The sequence below is a fragment of the Mytilus trossulus genome, chromosome 4 (genome assembly GCF_036588685.1).
Source record: "Mytilus trossulus isolate FHL-02 chromosome 4, PNRI_Mtr1.1.1.hap1, whole genome shotgun sequence".
NCBI classification, from domain to species: Eukaryota; Metazoa; Mollusca; class Bivalvia; order Mytilida; family Mytilidae; genus Mytilus; species Mytilus trossulus.
In genome coordinates this window covers 39,726,163-39,737,151 of record NC_086376.1, presented here as the reverse complement: position 1 = coordinate 39,737,151, position 10,989 = coordinate 39,726,163, and positions in this window count along the sequence as shown.

Genomic DNA, 10,989 nt, shown 5'->3' with positions numbered 1-10,989 from the left:
AGTATTAGAAAAACAGACCAAAACACAAAAACTAAGCATTGACCAATGAACCATGAAAATGAGGTCAAGGACAAATGACACCTGCCAAGGAGACATGTACACCTCACAATTAGTCCATACACCAAATATAGTTGACCTATTGCTTATGGTATTACAAAAACAGACCAAAACACGAAAAATTTACATTGACCAATGAACCTTGAAAATGAGGTCATGGTTAGATGAAATCATGTCGACTTATTTGTAGATCTTATTGTGCTGAACATTTTTCAATATACTGTTCTATATACTGTTCCTCTCTATCGATTATCTTAATTAATTAAGGGGCTTATGCTTATATACAGATTTACATTGACCAATGAACCTTGAAAATGAGGTCATGGTTAGAAGAAATCATGTTGACTTATTTGTAGATCTTATTGTGCTGAACATTTTGCTATATACTGTTCTATATACTGTTCCTCTCTATCGATTATCTTAATTAATTAAGGGGCTTATGCTTATATACAAAATCTGAAAACTATGGGAGTACAGGACATTCCTGTAAACTAGAGGCTCTAAAGAGCCTGTGTCGCTCACCTTGGTCTATTGGTATGTGAATATTTAACAAAGGACACAGATGGATTCATGACAAAATTGTGTTTTGGTGATGGTGATGTGTTTGAAGATCTTACTTTACTGAACATTCTTGCTGCATACAATTATCCCTATTTATAATGATTGGCCCATTAGTTTCAGTGGAAAATGACAAATTTTATAAAAATTGTTAAAAATTTACTATAAAGGCCAATAACTCCTTAGGGGGTCAATTGACCATTTTGGTCATGTTAGACTTATTTTTAGGTCTTACTTTGCTGTAAATTGTTGCTGTTTACAGTTTATCGCTATCTATATTAATATTCAAGTTTATTACAAAAAACGGCAAAATTTCCTTAAAATTACCAATTCAGGGGCAGCACTCTAACAACCCGTTGTCCAATTCATCTGAAAATTTCAGAGCAGGTAGATCTTGACCTGATTAACAATATTAACCCCAATCAGATTTGCTCTAAATGATTTGGTTTTTGAGTTATAAGCCAAAAACTGCATTTTACCCTTTTGTTCTATTTATAGACATGGCGGCCATCTTGGTTCGTTGGCCGGGTCACCACACACAATTTTAAAACAAGATACCCCAATGATGATTGTGGCCAAGTTTTATTTTATTTGGCCCAGTAGTTTCAGAGGAGAAAATTTTTGTAAAAGATAACTAAGGTTTACGAAAAATGGTTAAAAATGGACTATAAAGGGCAATAACTCCTTAAGGGGTCAACAGACCATTTTGGTTCTGTTGACTTATTTGCAGATCTTACTTTGATGAACATTTTTGCTGTTTACAGTTTATCTTTATCTATAATAATATTCAAGATAATAACCAAAAACAGCAAAATTTCCTTAAAAATACCAATTCAGGGGCAGCACTCTAACAACCAGTTGTCCAATTCATCTGAAACTTTCAGAGCAGATAGATCTTGACCTGATATAAACCCAATCAGATTTGCTCTAAATGCTTTGGTTTTTGAGTTATAAGCCAAAAACTGCATTTCACCCCTATGTTCTATTTTTAGCCATGGCGGCCATCTTGGTTGGTTGGCCGGGTCACCTGAAACAATTATCAAACTCTAAATACCCTAATGATGATTTTGGCCATGTTTAGTAAAATTTGACCCAGTAGTTTCAGAGGAGAAGATTTTTGTAAACGTTAAAGACAACAAACGCCAAGTGATTGAAAAAGCTCACTTGGCCCAGCCCTTCGGGCCAGGTGAGCTAAAAACATGAAGAGCTATGATCCAGATTTGCAGTGTTAAATTCAATAAAATATATTTGTTTTATACATTATTGATTTTATTCTTTCAATAAAGTTTATAAATAACATTCCGTCTATTTTTTGTCTATCAGTACATGAAAAAAGAACCAGACATTATCTATTAATAAATAAATTTGTTTTCCTTGACCGGTACTTTTTAATTAAACAACAAACAGATTTGTTTAAAATGTTGTTCAATATTGCACCAGTATTTATCATCTTTTTTCATGCATTTACTGCTTAGTGTCTGTAGCTGTATCATTGTGTATCATTGACCTCAATAGTTTCATTTTATTCAAAGTTGTAAAGGGTTTTTGGTTGACAGGAGTGTTATATGTGATAAAATATAAGAATTAGAATGTATTTTTCATGAAAAACAAAAGTAAAGGTTGAATGTTTAAAATTAAGTCTTTATAATTTTATTTCCTGTCATGTCAAAAATGTAAACAAATCACCCCAAGCTTGTTTTTTCTGACTGTTAATGACGCCTTTACACTAAATCCATTGAATGTTGGATGTGTACTGATTGATAATTAAGTTTTAGATGCATGATTTTTTTTATTAGTTGTTATTGGCTTCGAACTAGCTGTCAGTAACTGCGAGTACTCACAGATCTGTACTTAGTGTCTTTTTGTTGTTTACATGTACAAGTACCCGTGTTTTTGTTAGATTTATTTCTATGTGTATCGATCAGACAAGTTAAGCCTTTTCAACTGATTTTTATAGTTTGTTCTAATATTTGTACTGTTACTGTAGGTTAGGGGAGGGTCGGCTAGTTTAACTCTGCCAATTTCTGTATGTGCCCGTCCCAAGTCAGGAACCTGTAATTCAGTTGCTGTCTTTTGTTGCCGTGTTACATATTTGTTTTTTTATATAAATTTCTTGAAAAACTTCATATGTGAGAGCGCTAACAATACCAGACAGTCACCAGTTTTTTCTCTGTCCACTGCAATGTGTCGCATGGGGACAAATAAAGGCAACAGCAGTATACCGCTGTTCAAAAAGCATAAATCCATGGACAAAAAACCAAATTGGGGTAACAAACTAAAACCGAGGGAAATGCATTAAAAATAAGAGGAGAACGACACAACACTGAAATGTAACACACACAGAAATGGACCAAGCATCAGACAAAACCCAACGAGAATAACAAATAAAACATTAAATATAACAAAAACAGTGAAACCCCAGTTCCTTGTTTTTGCACGCCTGATTGTGATTGGCTGGCAAAATAATTTATGACAGTTATTGTTTGATTTTCTTTATTAATTTGTTCTTCAAATCACAGTTGTTATGATCCTCAGTTTGCAAAGAATTCCACTCAAACGGATGCTAGGGGCCGTCTTAAACTTGCAGCGAAGTGAGAGATTTTATTCCTTGTTGAAGACCTCACTATGACTTTGAGATGAAGAACAGCAATAAAAGCACTGATCCTTTGCTTTTTGTGTGTTTGATATGCATGAATCATGATATTTGTTTGTGTCATGGATAGATACCCCAAATCCTTTCTTTTATATTACATACACTGTTCACTAATTTATGATAATATATCAATGGCCTTTAGGAATTATTTATTTGCTTTGTTTCAAGCACATTTAACAAATCACAAGGGGAGGTTTTACTTGAATAAGTCCAAGAAAAAAAATGTGCAGGGTTCCCACTTACAATGGCGTTTCAGAAAGGAAGTTCTACGCAGAATTCTGGGATAGATAATCATCCCATCTCGGACCATATTCAAGTCGGACCACGAACACTCGGACCAATTATAAAACAACTCGGACCATTTAAAAAGACAACTCGGATCATGTACGAAAGCTCATATACTACAAAAACACAAGCTGCAGAAAATACAGATCTCAGTGGCGGATCAAAAGAGGGGCGTTTGACCGAGTTTGACAATACATTCTACTTCTATTGGAACATGTATTTTATATTACAAAAGGAAAGACCTCTCAATTGTTCAAGAACAATTGACAGTTTAATTATTATTATTATTCTTCCGCCAAACTTTAACGAAGTTAGCAGCCTAAACCGTAAGACGTGTCGCTTTCATATTCACACATTGTATCGGTGTTATAAATACCTATCCGGAACTCACCCTGTTAGTCGAAATATTTTGTCGGTTCGGAGTTATCCCTCCGAAACCCAAAAACCTTGTTATCATTCCAACACCGTAACCGTAATAGGTAGAAAAAAAACAAAGGGTGAAATTTGTTCAGGACCAGACCCCGGTTCTTCGTTACATTTGGATCGAAAAGATTCAAGGACTCATTGGTAGGGTTATGCCCCTATGAAAATTAACCGGTGTCGGTTGACCACCAAAACTCAGAAACCATAAGTCGTAAACACTTAGGATCTTCACTATTCATCATCAATTCATAAATCTTTGAAAAATCACTCAAGGTCAAATTTGTATGTTGACCTTGACCTTTGACCTAGAACCTTGTTATGGGATAATCTCAGCAACCATTTTACTTACAGAAGTTTTAAATAGTGGAAAATGTTTGGGTCAGTACGGCGCAACTTTGTTACGTTTTGACCGAAGAGATTTGACCTTTTTTTAAGGGGCATAAAGTCTGTTTTAGGTTTCTGAAAAGACAAAATCAGCGTTTTCTATATAATTAAAGGTCCTAGACCCATGGGGTCTTCGGCAATGACATTGGGGACTAATGACCTTGACAAAGGTAAAAAAGTCAAAGGTCAAGGTCATGTCCCATATAGCGAATTTGGTGTTTTTAACCTTATTTAAAGGTTTTTCAGTGTGTTTTAACGCTTTTCAATACATTCTACGTCTATTTGAACATGTATTTTAAATTACATAAGGAAAGACCTCTCAATTGTTCAAGAACAATTGACAGTTTAATTATTATTATTATTCTTCCGTTAAAACTTTGACAAATTTAGCCGCGTTAACCGTAAGACGTGTCGCTTTCATATTCACACTTTGTATAGGTGTCATGAATACCTATCTGGAACTCACCCTGTGAGTCGAAATATTTTGTCGGTTCGGAGTTATCCCTCCGAAACCCAAAAACCTTGTTATCGTTCCAACACCGTAACCGTAATAGGTAGAAGAAAAACGAAGGGTGACATTTGTTCAGGACCAGACCCCAGTTCTTCGTTACATTTGGATCGAAAAGATTCAACGACTCATTGGTAGGGTTATGCCCCTATGAAAATTAACCGGTGTCGGTTGGCCACCAAAACTCAGAAACCGTAAGTTGTAGACACATAGGATCTTCACCAATCATCATCATTTCATGTATCTTTAAAAAATACCTCAAGGTCAAATTTGTATGTTGACCTTGACCTTTGACCTAACACCTTGTTATGGGATAATCTCAGAAACCATTATACTTACAGAAGTTTTAAATGGTGGAAAATGTTTGGGTCATTATGGCGCAACTTTGTTAAATTTTGACCAAAGAGATTTGACCTTTCTATAAGGGGCATAACCCCTATTTTAGGTTTTTGAAAAGACAAAATCAGCTTTTACTATATAACCAAAGGTCCTAGACCCTTGGGGTCTTCAGTAATGGCATTGGGGACCAATGACCTTGACAAAGGTCAAAAGGTCAAAGGTCAAGGTCATGTCCCAGATAGCGAATTTAGTGTTTTTAACCTTATTTAAAGGATTTTTGGTGTGTTTTCGAGCTTTTTAAGGTTGACCTTGACCTTTTCAATACATTCTACCTCTGTTGGAACATGTATTTTACATTAAAAAAGGAAAGACCTCTCAATTGTTCAAGAACAATTGACAGTTTAATTATTATTATTATTCTTCCGCCAAACTTTGACGAAGTTAGCAGCCTAAACCGTAAGACGTGTCGCTTTCATGTTCACACTTTGTATCGGTGTCATGAATACCTATCTGGAACTCACCCTGTTAGTCGAAATATTTTGTCGGTTCGGAGTAATCCCTCCGAAACCAAAAAACCTTGTTATCGTTCCAACACCGTAACCATAATAGGTAGAAAAAAAACAAAGGGTGAAATTTGTTCAGGACCAGACCTCGGTTCTTCGTTACATTTGGATCGAAAAGATTCAACGACTCATTGGTAGGGTTATGCCCCTATGAAAATTAACCGGTGTCGGTGGAACACCAAAACTCAGAAACTGTAAGTCGTAGAGACCTAGGACCTTCACCAATCATCATCAATTCATGTATCTTTGAAAAAAACCTCAAGGTCAAATTTGTCTGTTGACCTTGACCTTTGACCTAACACCTTGTTATGGGATAATCTCAAAAACCATTATACTTACAGAAGTTTTGAATAGTGGAAAATGTTTGGGTCATTATGGCGCAACTTTGTTACATTTTGACCAAAGAGATTTGACCTTTCTATAAGGGGCATAACCCCTGTTTTAGATTTCTGAAAAGACAAAATCAGCTTTTACTATATAACCAAAGGTCCTAGACCCTTGGGGTCTTCAGTAATGGCATTGGGGACTTATGACCTTGACAAAGGTCAAAAGGTCAAAGGTCAAGGTCATGTCCCAGATAGCGAATTTAGTGTTTTTAACCTTATATAAAGGATTTTTAGTGTGTTTTGGAGCTTTTTAAGGTTGACCTTGACCTTTTCAATACATTCTACGTCTGTTGGAACATGTATTTTACATTACAAAAGGAAAGACCTCTCAATTGTTCAAGAACAATTGACAGTTTAATTATTATTCTTTTTGTTCCGCCAAACTTTGACGAAGTTAGCAGCCTAAACCGTAAGACGTGTCGCTTTCATGTTCTCACTTTGTATCGGTGTCATGAATACCTATCCGGAACTCACCCTGTTAGTCGAAATATTTTGTTGGTTCGGAGTAATCCCTCCGAAACCAAAAAACCTTGTTATCGTTCCAACACCGTAACCGTAATAGATAGAAAAAAAGCGAAGGGTGAAATTTGTTCAGGACCAGACCCCGGTTCTTCGTTACATTTGGATCGAAAAGATTCAACGACTCATTGGTAGGGTTATGCCCCTATGAAAATTAACCGGTGTCGGTTGACCACCAAAACTCAGAAACCGTAAGTCGTAGACACCTAGGATCTTCACCAATCATCATCAATTCATGTATCTTTGAAAAAAACCTCAAGGTCAAATTTGTATGTTGACCTTGACCTTTCACCTAACACCTTGTTATCAATACAACTCATTAATCTTAATACTTACAGACGTTTTAAATAGTGGAAAATGTTTGGGTCATTATGGCGCAACTTTGTTACATTTTGACCAAAGAGATTTGACCATTTTTTAAGGGGCATAATCCCTGTTTTAGGTTTCTGGAAAGACAAAATCAGCTTTTACTATATAACCAAAGATCCTAGACCCATGGGGTCTTCAGCAATGACATTGGGGACTAATGACCTTGACAAAGGTCAAAAGGTCAAAGGTCAAGGTCATGTCCCAGATAGCGAATTTAGTGTTTTTAACCTTATATAAAGGATTTTTCGTGTGTTTTCGAGCTTTTTAAGGTTGACCTTGACCTTTTCAATACATTCTATGTCTGTTCGAACATGTATTTAACATTACAAAAGGAAAGACCTCTCAATTGTTCAAGAACAATTGACAGTTTAATTATTATTATTATTAAGGTCTTTCCTTTTACTAAAGGGAAAGACCTTACTGTATTTCTTCTGATTATTAAGGTCTTTCCTTTTACTAAAGGGAAAGACCTTACTGTATTTCTTCTGATTATTATTATTATTCTTCTTGTTCCGCCAAACTTTGACAAAATTTCCCTCCGTAACCGTAAGACGTGTCGCTTTCATGTTCACACTTTGTATCGGTGTCATGAATACCTATCCGGAACTCACCCTGTGAGTCAAAATATATTGTCGGTTGGGAGTAATCCCTCCGAAACCCAAAAACCTTGTTATCGTTCCAACACCGTAACCGTAATAGGTAGGAAAAAAATGAAGGGTGAAATTTGTTCAGGACCAGACCCCGGTTCTTCGTTACATTTGGATCGAAAAGATTCAACAACTCATTGGTAGGGTTATGCCCCTATGAAAATTAACCGGTGTCGGTTGGCCACCAAAACTCAGAAACCGTAAGTCGTAGACACATAGGATCTTCACCAATCATCATCATTTCATGTATCTTTAAAAAATACCTCAAGGTCAAATTTGTATGTTGACCTTGACCTTTGACCTAACACCTTGTTATGGGATAATCTCAGAAACCATTATACTTACAGAAGTTTTAAATGGTGGAAAATGTTTGGGTCATTATAGCGCAACTTTGTTACATTTTGACCAAAGAGATTTGACCTTTCTATAAGGGGCATAACCCCTGTTTTAGGTTTTTGAAAAGACAAAATCAGCTTTTACTATATAACCAAAGGTCCTAGACCCTTAAGGTCTTCAGTAATGGCATTGGGGACCTATGACCTTGACAAAGGTCAAAAGGTCAAAGGTCAAGGTCATGTCCCAGATAGCGAATTTAGTGTTTTTAACCCTATTTAAAGGATTTTTAGTGTGTTTTCGAGCTTTCTAAGGTTGACCTTGACCTTTTCAATACATTCTACGTCTGTTGGAACATGTATTTTACATTAAAAAAGGAAAGACCTCTCAATTGTTCAAGAACAATTGACAGTTTAATTATTATTATTATTCTTCTTGTTCCGCCAAACTTTGACAAAATTTCCCTCCGTAACCGTAAGACGTGTCGCTTTCATGTTCACACTTTGTATCGGTGTCATGAATACCTATCCGGAACTCACCCTGTGAGTCGAAATATTTTGTCGGTTCGGAGTAATCCCTCCGAAACCCAAAAACCTTGTTATCGTTCCAACACCGTAACCGTAATAGGTAGAAAAAAAATGAAGGGTGAAATTTGTTCAGGACCAGACCCCGGTTCTTCGTTACATTTGGATCGAAAAGATTCAACGACTCATTGGTAGGGTTATGCCCCTATGAAAATTAACCGGTGTCGGTTGGCCACCAAAACTCAGAAACCGTAAGTCGTAGACACATAGGATCTTCAACAATCATCATCATTTCATGTATCTTTAAAAAATACCTCAAGGTCAAATTTGTATGTTGACCTTGACCTTTGACCTTACACCTTGTTATGGGATAATCTCAGAAACCATTATACTTACAGAAGTTTTAAATGGTGGAAAATGTTTGGGTCATTATGGCGCAACTTTGTTACATTTCGACCAAAGAGATTTGACCTTTCTATAAGGGGCATAACCCCTGTTTTAGGTTTTTGAAAAGACAAAATCAGCTTTTACTATATAACCAAAGGTCCTAGACCCTTAAGGTCTTCAGTAATGGCATTGGGGACCAATGACCTTGACAAAGGTCAAAAGGTCAAAGGTCAAGGTCATGTCCCAGATAGCGAATTTAGTGTTTTTAACCTTATTTAAAGGATTTTTAGTGTGTTTTCGAGCTTTTTAAGGTTGACCTTGACCTTTTGAATACATTCTAGGTCTGTTGGATCATGTATTTTACATTAAAAAAGGAAAGACCTCTCAATTGTTCAAGAACAATTGACAGTTTAATTAAGGTCTTTCCTTTTACTAAAGGGAAAGACCTTACTGTATTTCTTCTGATTATTATTATTATTATTAGGTCTTTCCACTTTTCGTGGAAAGACCTATTGTTTTTCTTCTGATTATTTTTTTTTTTTTTTTTCTTCTGCTGTCTGAGATGCTTTTTTGTTTTACAACATATCGAATGGATGTTTGGTCAATGATGTTGTACAGTAATGGAGGTTTCAAAACTCACCCTGTGTGACCGAACACTTATTCTTATAGGAGTTATCTCCCCGCGTCCCCTTTTTCTTGTTATCGCTATATCTCAAAAACCGTATAAGATTTTTACAAACTATTTTCACCAAATTGTTTGTCTACTCTTAAGAATGATTTGTTTTACTTTGACTGGGTTGATCAGAAGACATCTTATGGAAGTTATTTCCCTTTGAAAATTTAAAATAAACGATATGTTGGGTTAATTCATACAGTATAAGTTGTAGAGGCCAACAGTCTTTTGATATGAAGTCCTTGGTCCATAAAAAGGAAATTGAGGTCAAGGTCAAAGGTCAAGGTCATGTTATAAATTTTGAATTTTGCTTGTTATCGTTATTCAAAAGAAACTGTAACAGTTGATGATATGATATGTTTGCAAAATCACTGTTTACAATAAGGCGCAACTTCAACTTATTCAGTCGAAGTGTTTTGGTTAACCCTTATAGGAGTTTTCTCCCCTTATGTATTTGAAATCGTTATTTCTCCACAACCATACATGTGATTGACCTCGGACCTTCTAATTTGAGTTCACTGACCCATGACCTTGAAATTGAGGTCAAGGTCAAAGGTCAAAGTCATGTTATAAATTTTGAATTTTGCATGTTATCGTTATTTCAAAAGAAACTGTAACAGTTAATGATACGATGTGTTTGCCTAATTACTGTTTACAACAAGGGGCAACTTCAACCCATTTAAGTCGAAGTGTTTTGGTCAACCCTTATAGGAGTGTTCTCCCCTTTTGTTTTTGAAATCGATATTTCTCTACAACCATACAAGTAATTGACCTGGGGTCTTCTAATTTGAGTTCACTGACCCATGACCTTGAAATAAAGGTCAAGGTCAAAGGTCAACTTGACGTTCTAGATTTTGACCTTTGCTTTAAATTAGTTTTTGTTCATTATAAAACAATCAAATCTTCTGTATATACCTATTAGTCTTATTTTTCTATATCAGTTGAGGTACCAAATAACATCAACAAGGAGTGACCCTTTCTAACTTTTTTTTCTAAATTTCATTCTAATTATTGAGGTGGAAAGACCTTCAATTGTTCTCTGAAGAATTGGTTTTTAATATTGTTCTTACATCTCTTCTGAAAAAAAAAATCCACCACCTTGTTATCACTTAAACTCTGAAACTACAAGTCCAATCGATCCCAAAATTTACAGTCAGCAGGGCATACATGTACTAAAGGTTCATAAAACAACGTGGTGCCGATATCTCTCAAGACTTTTCCTAGAGAAAAAGAATGGCAATGCCGTAAAAATCGCTTGCTAGGTCCGTAATTCTCAATGAAATCCTACAATAAAAATGTCCGCTCCTGGATTGAAAAACTTATCTGTTACAAACTGGTGCTGAAAAATGTACATTTTAAGAAAATAATCCTTAAACGTGTT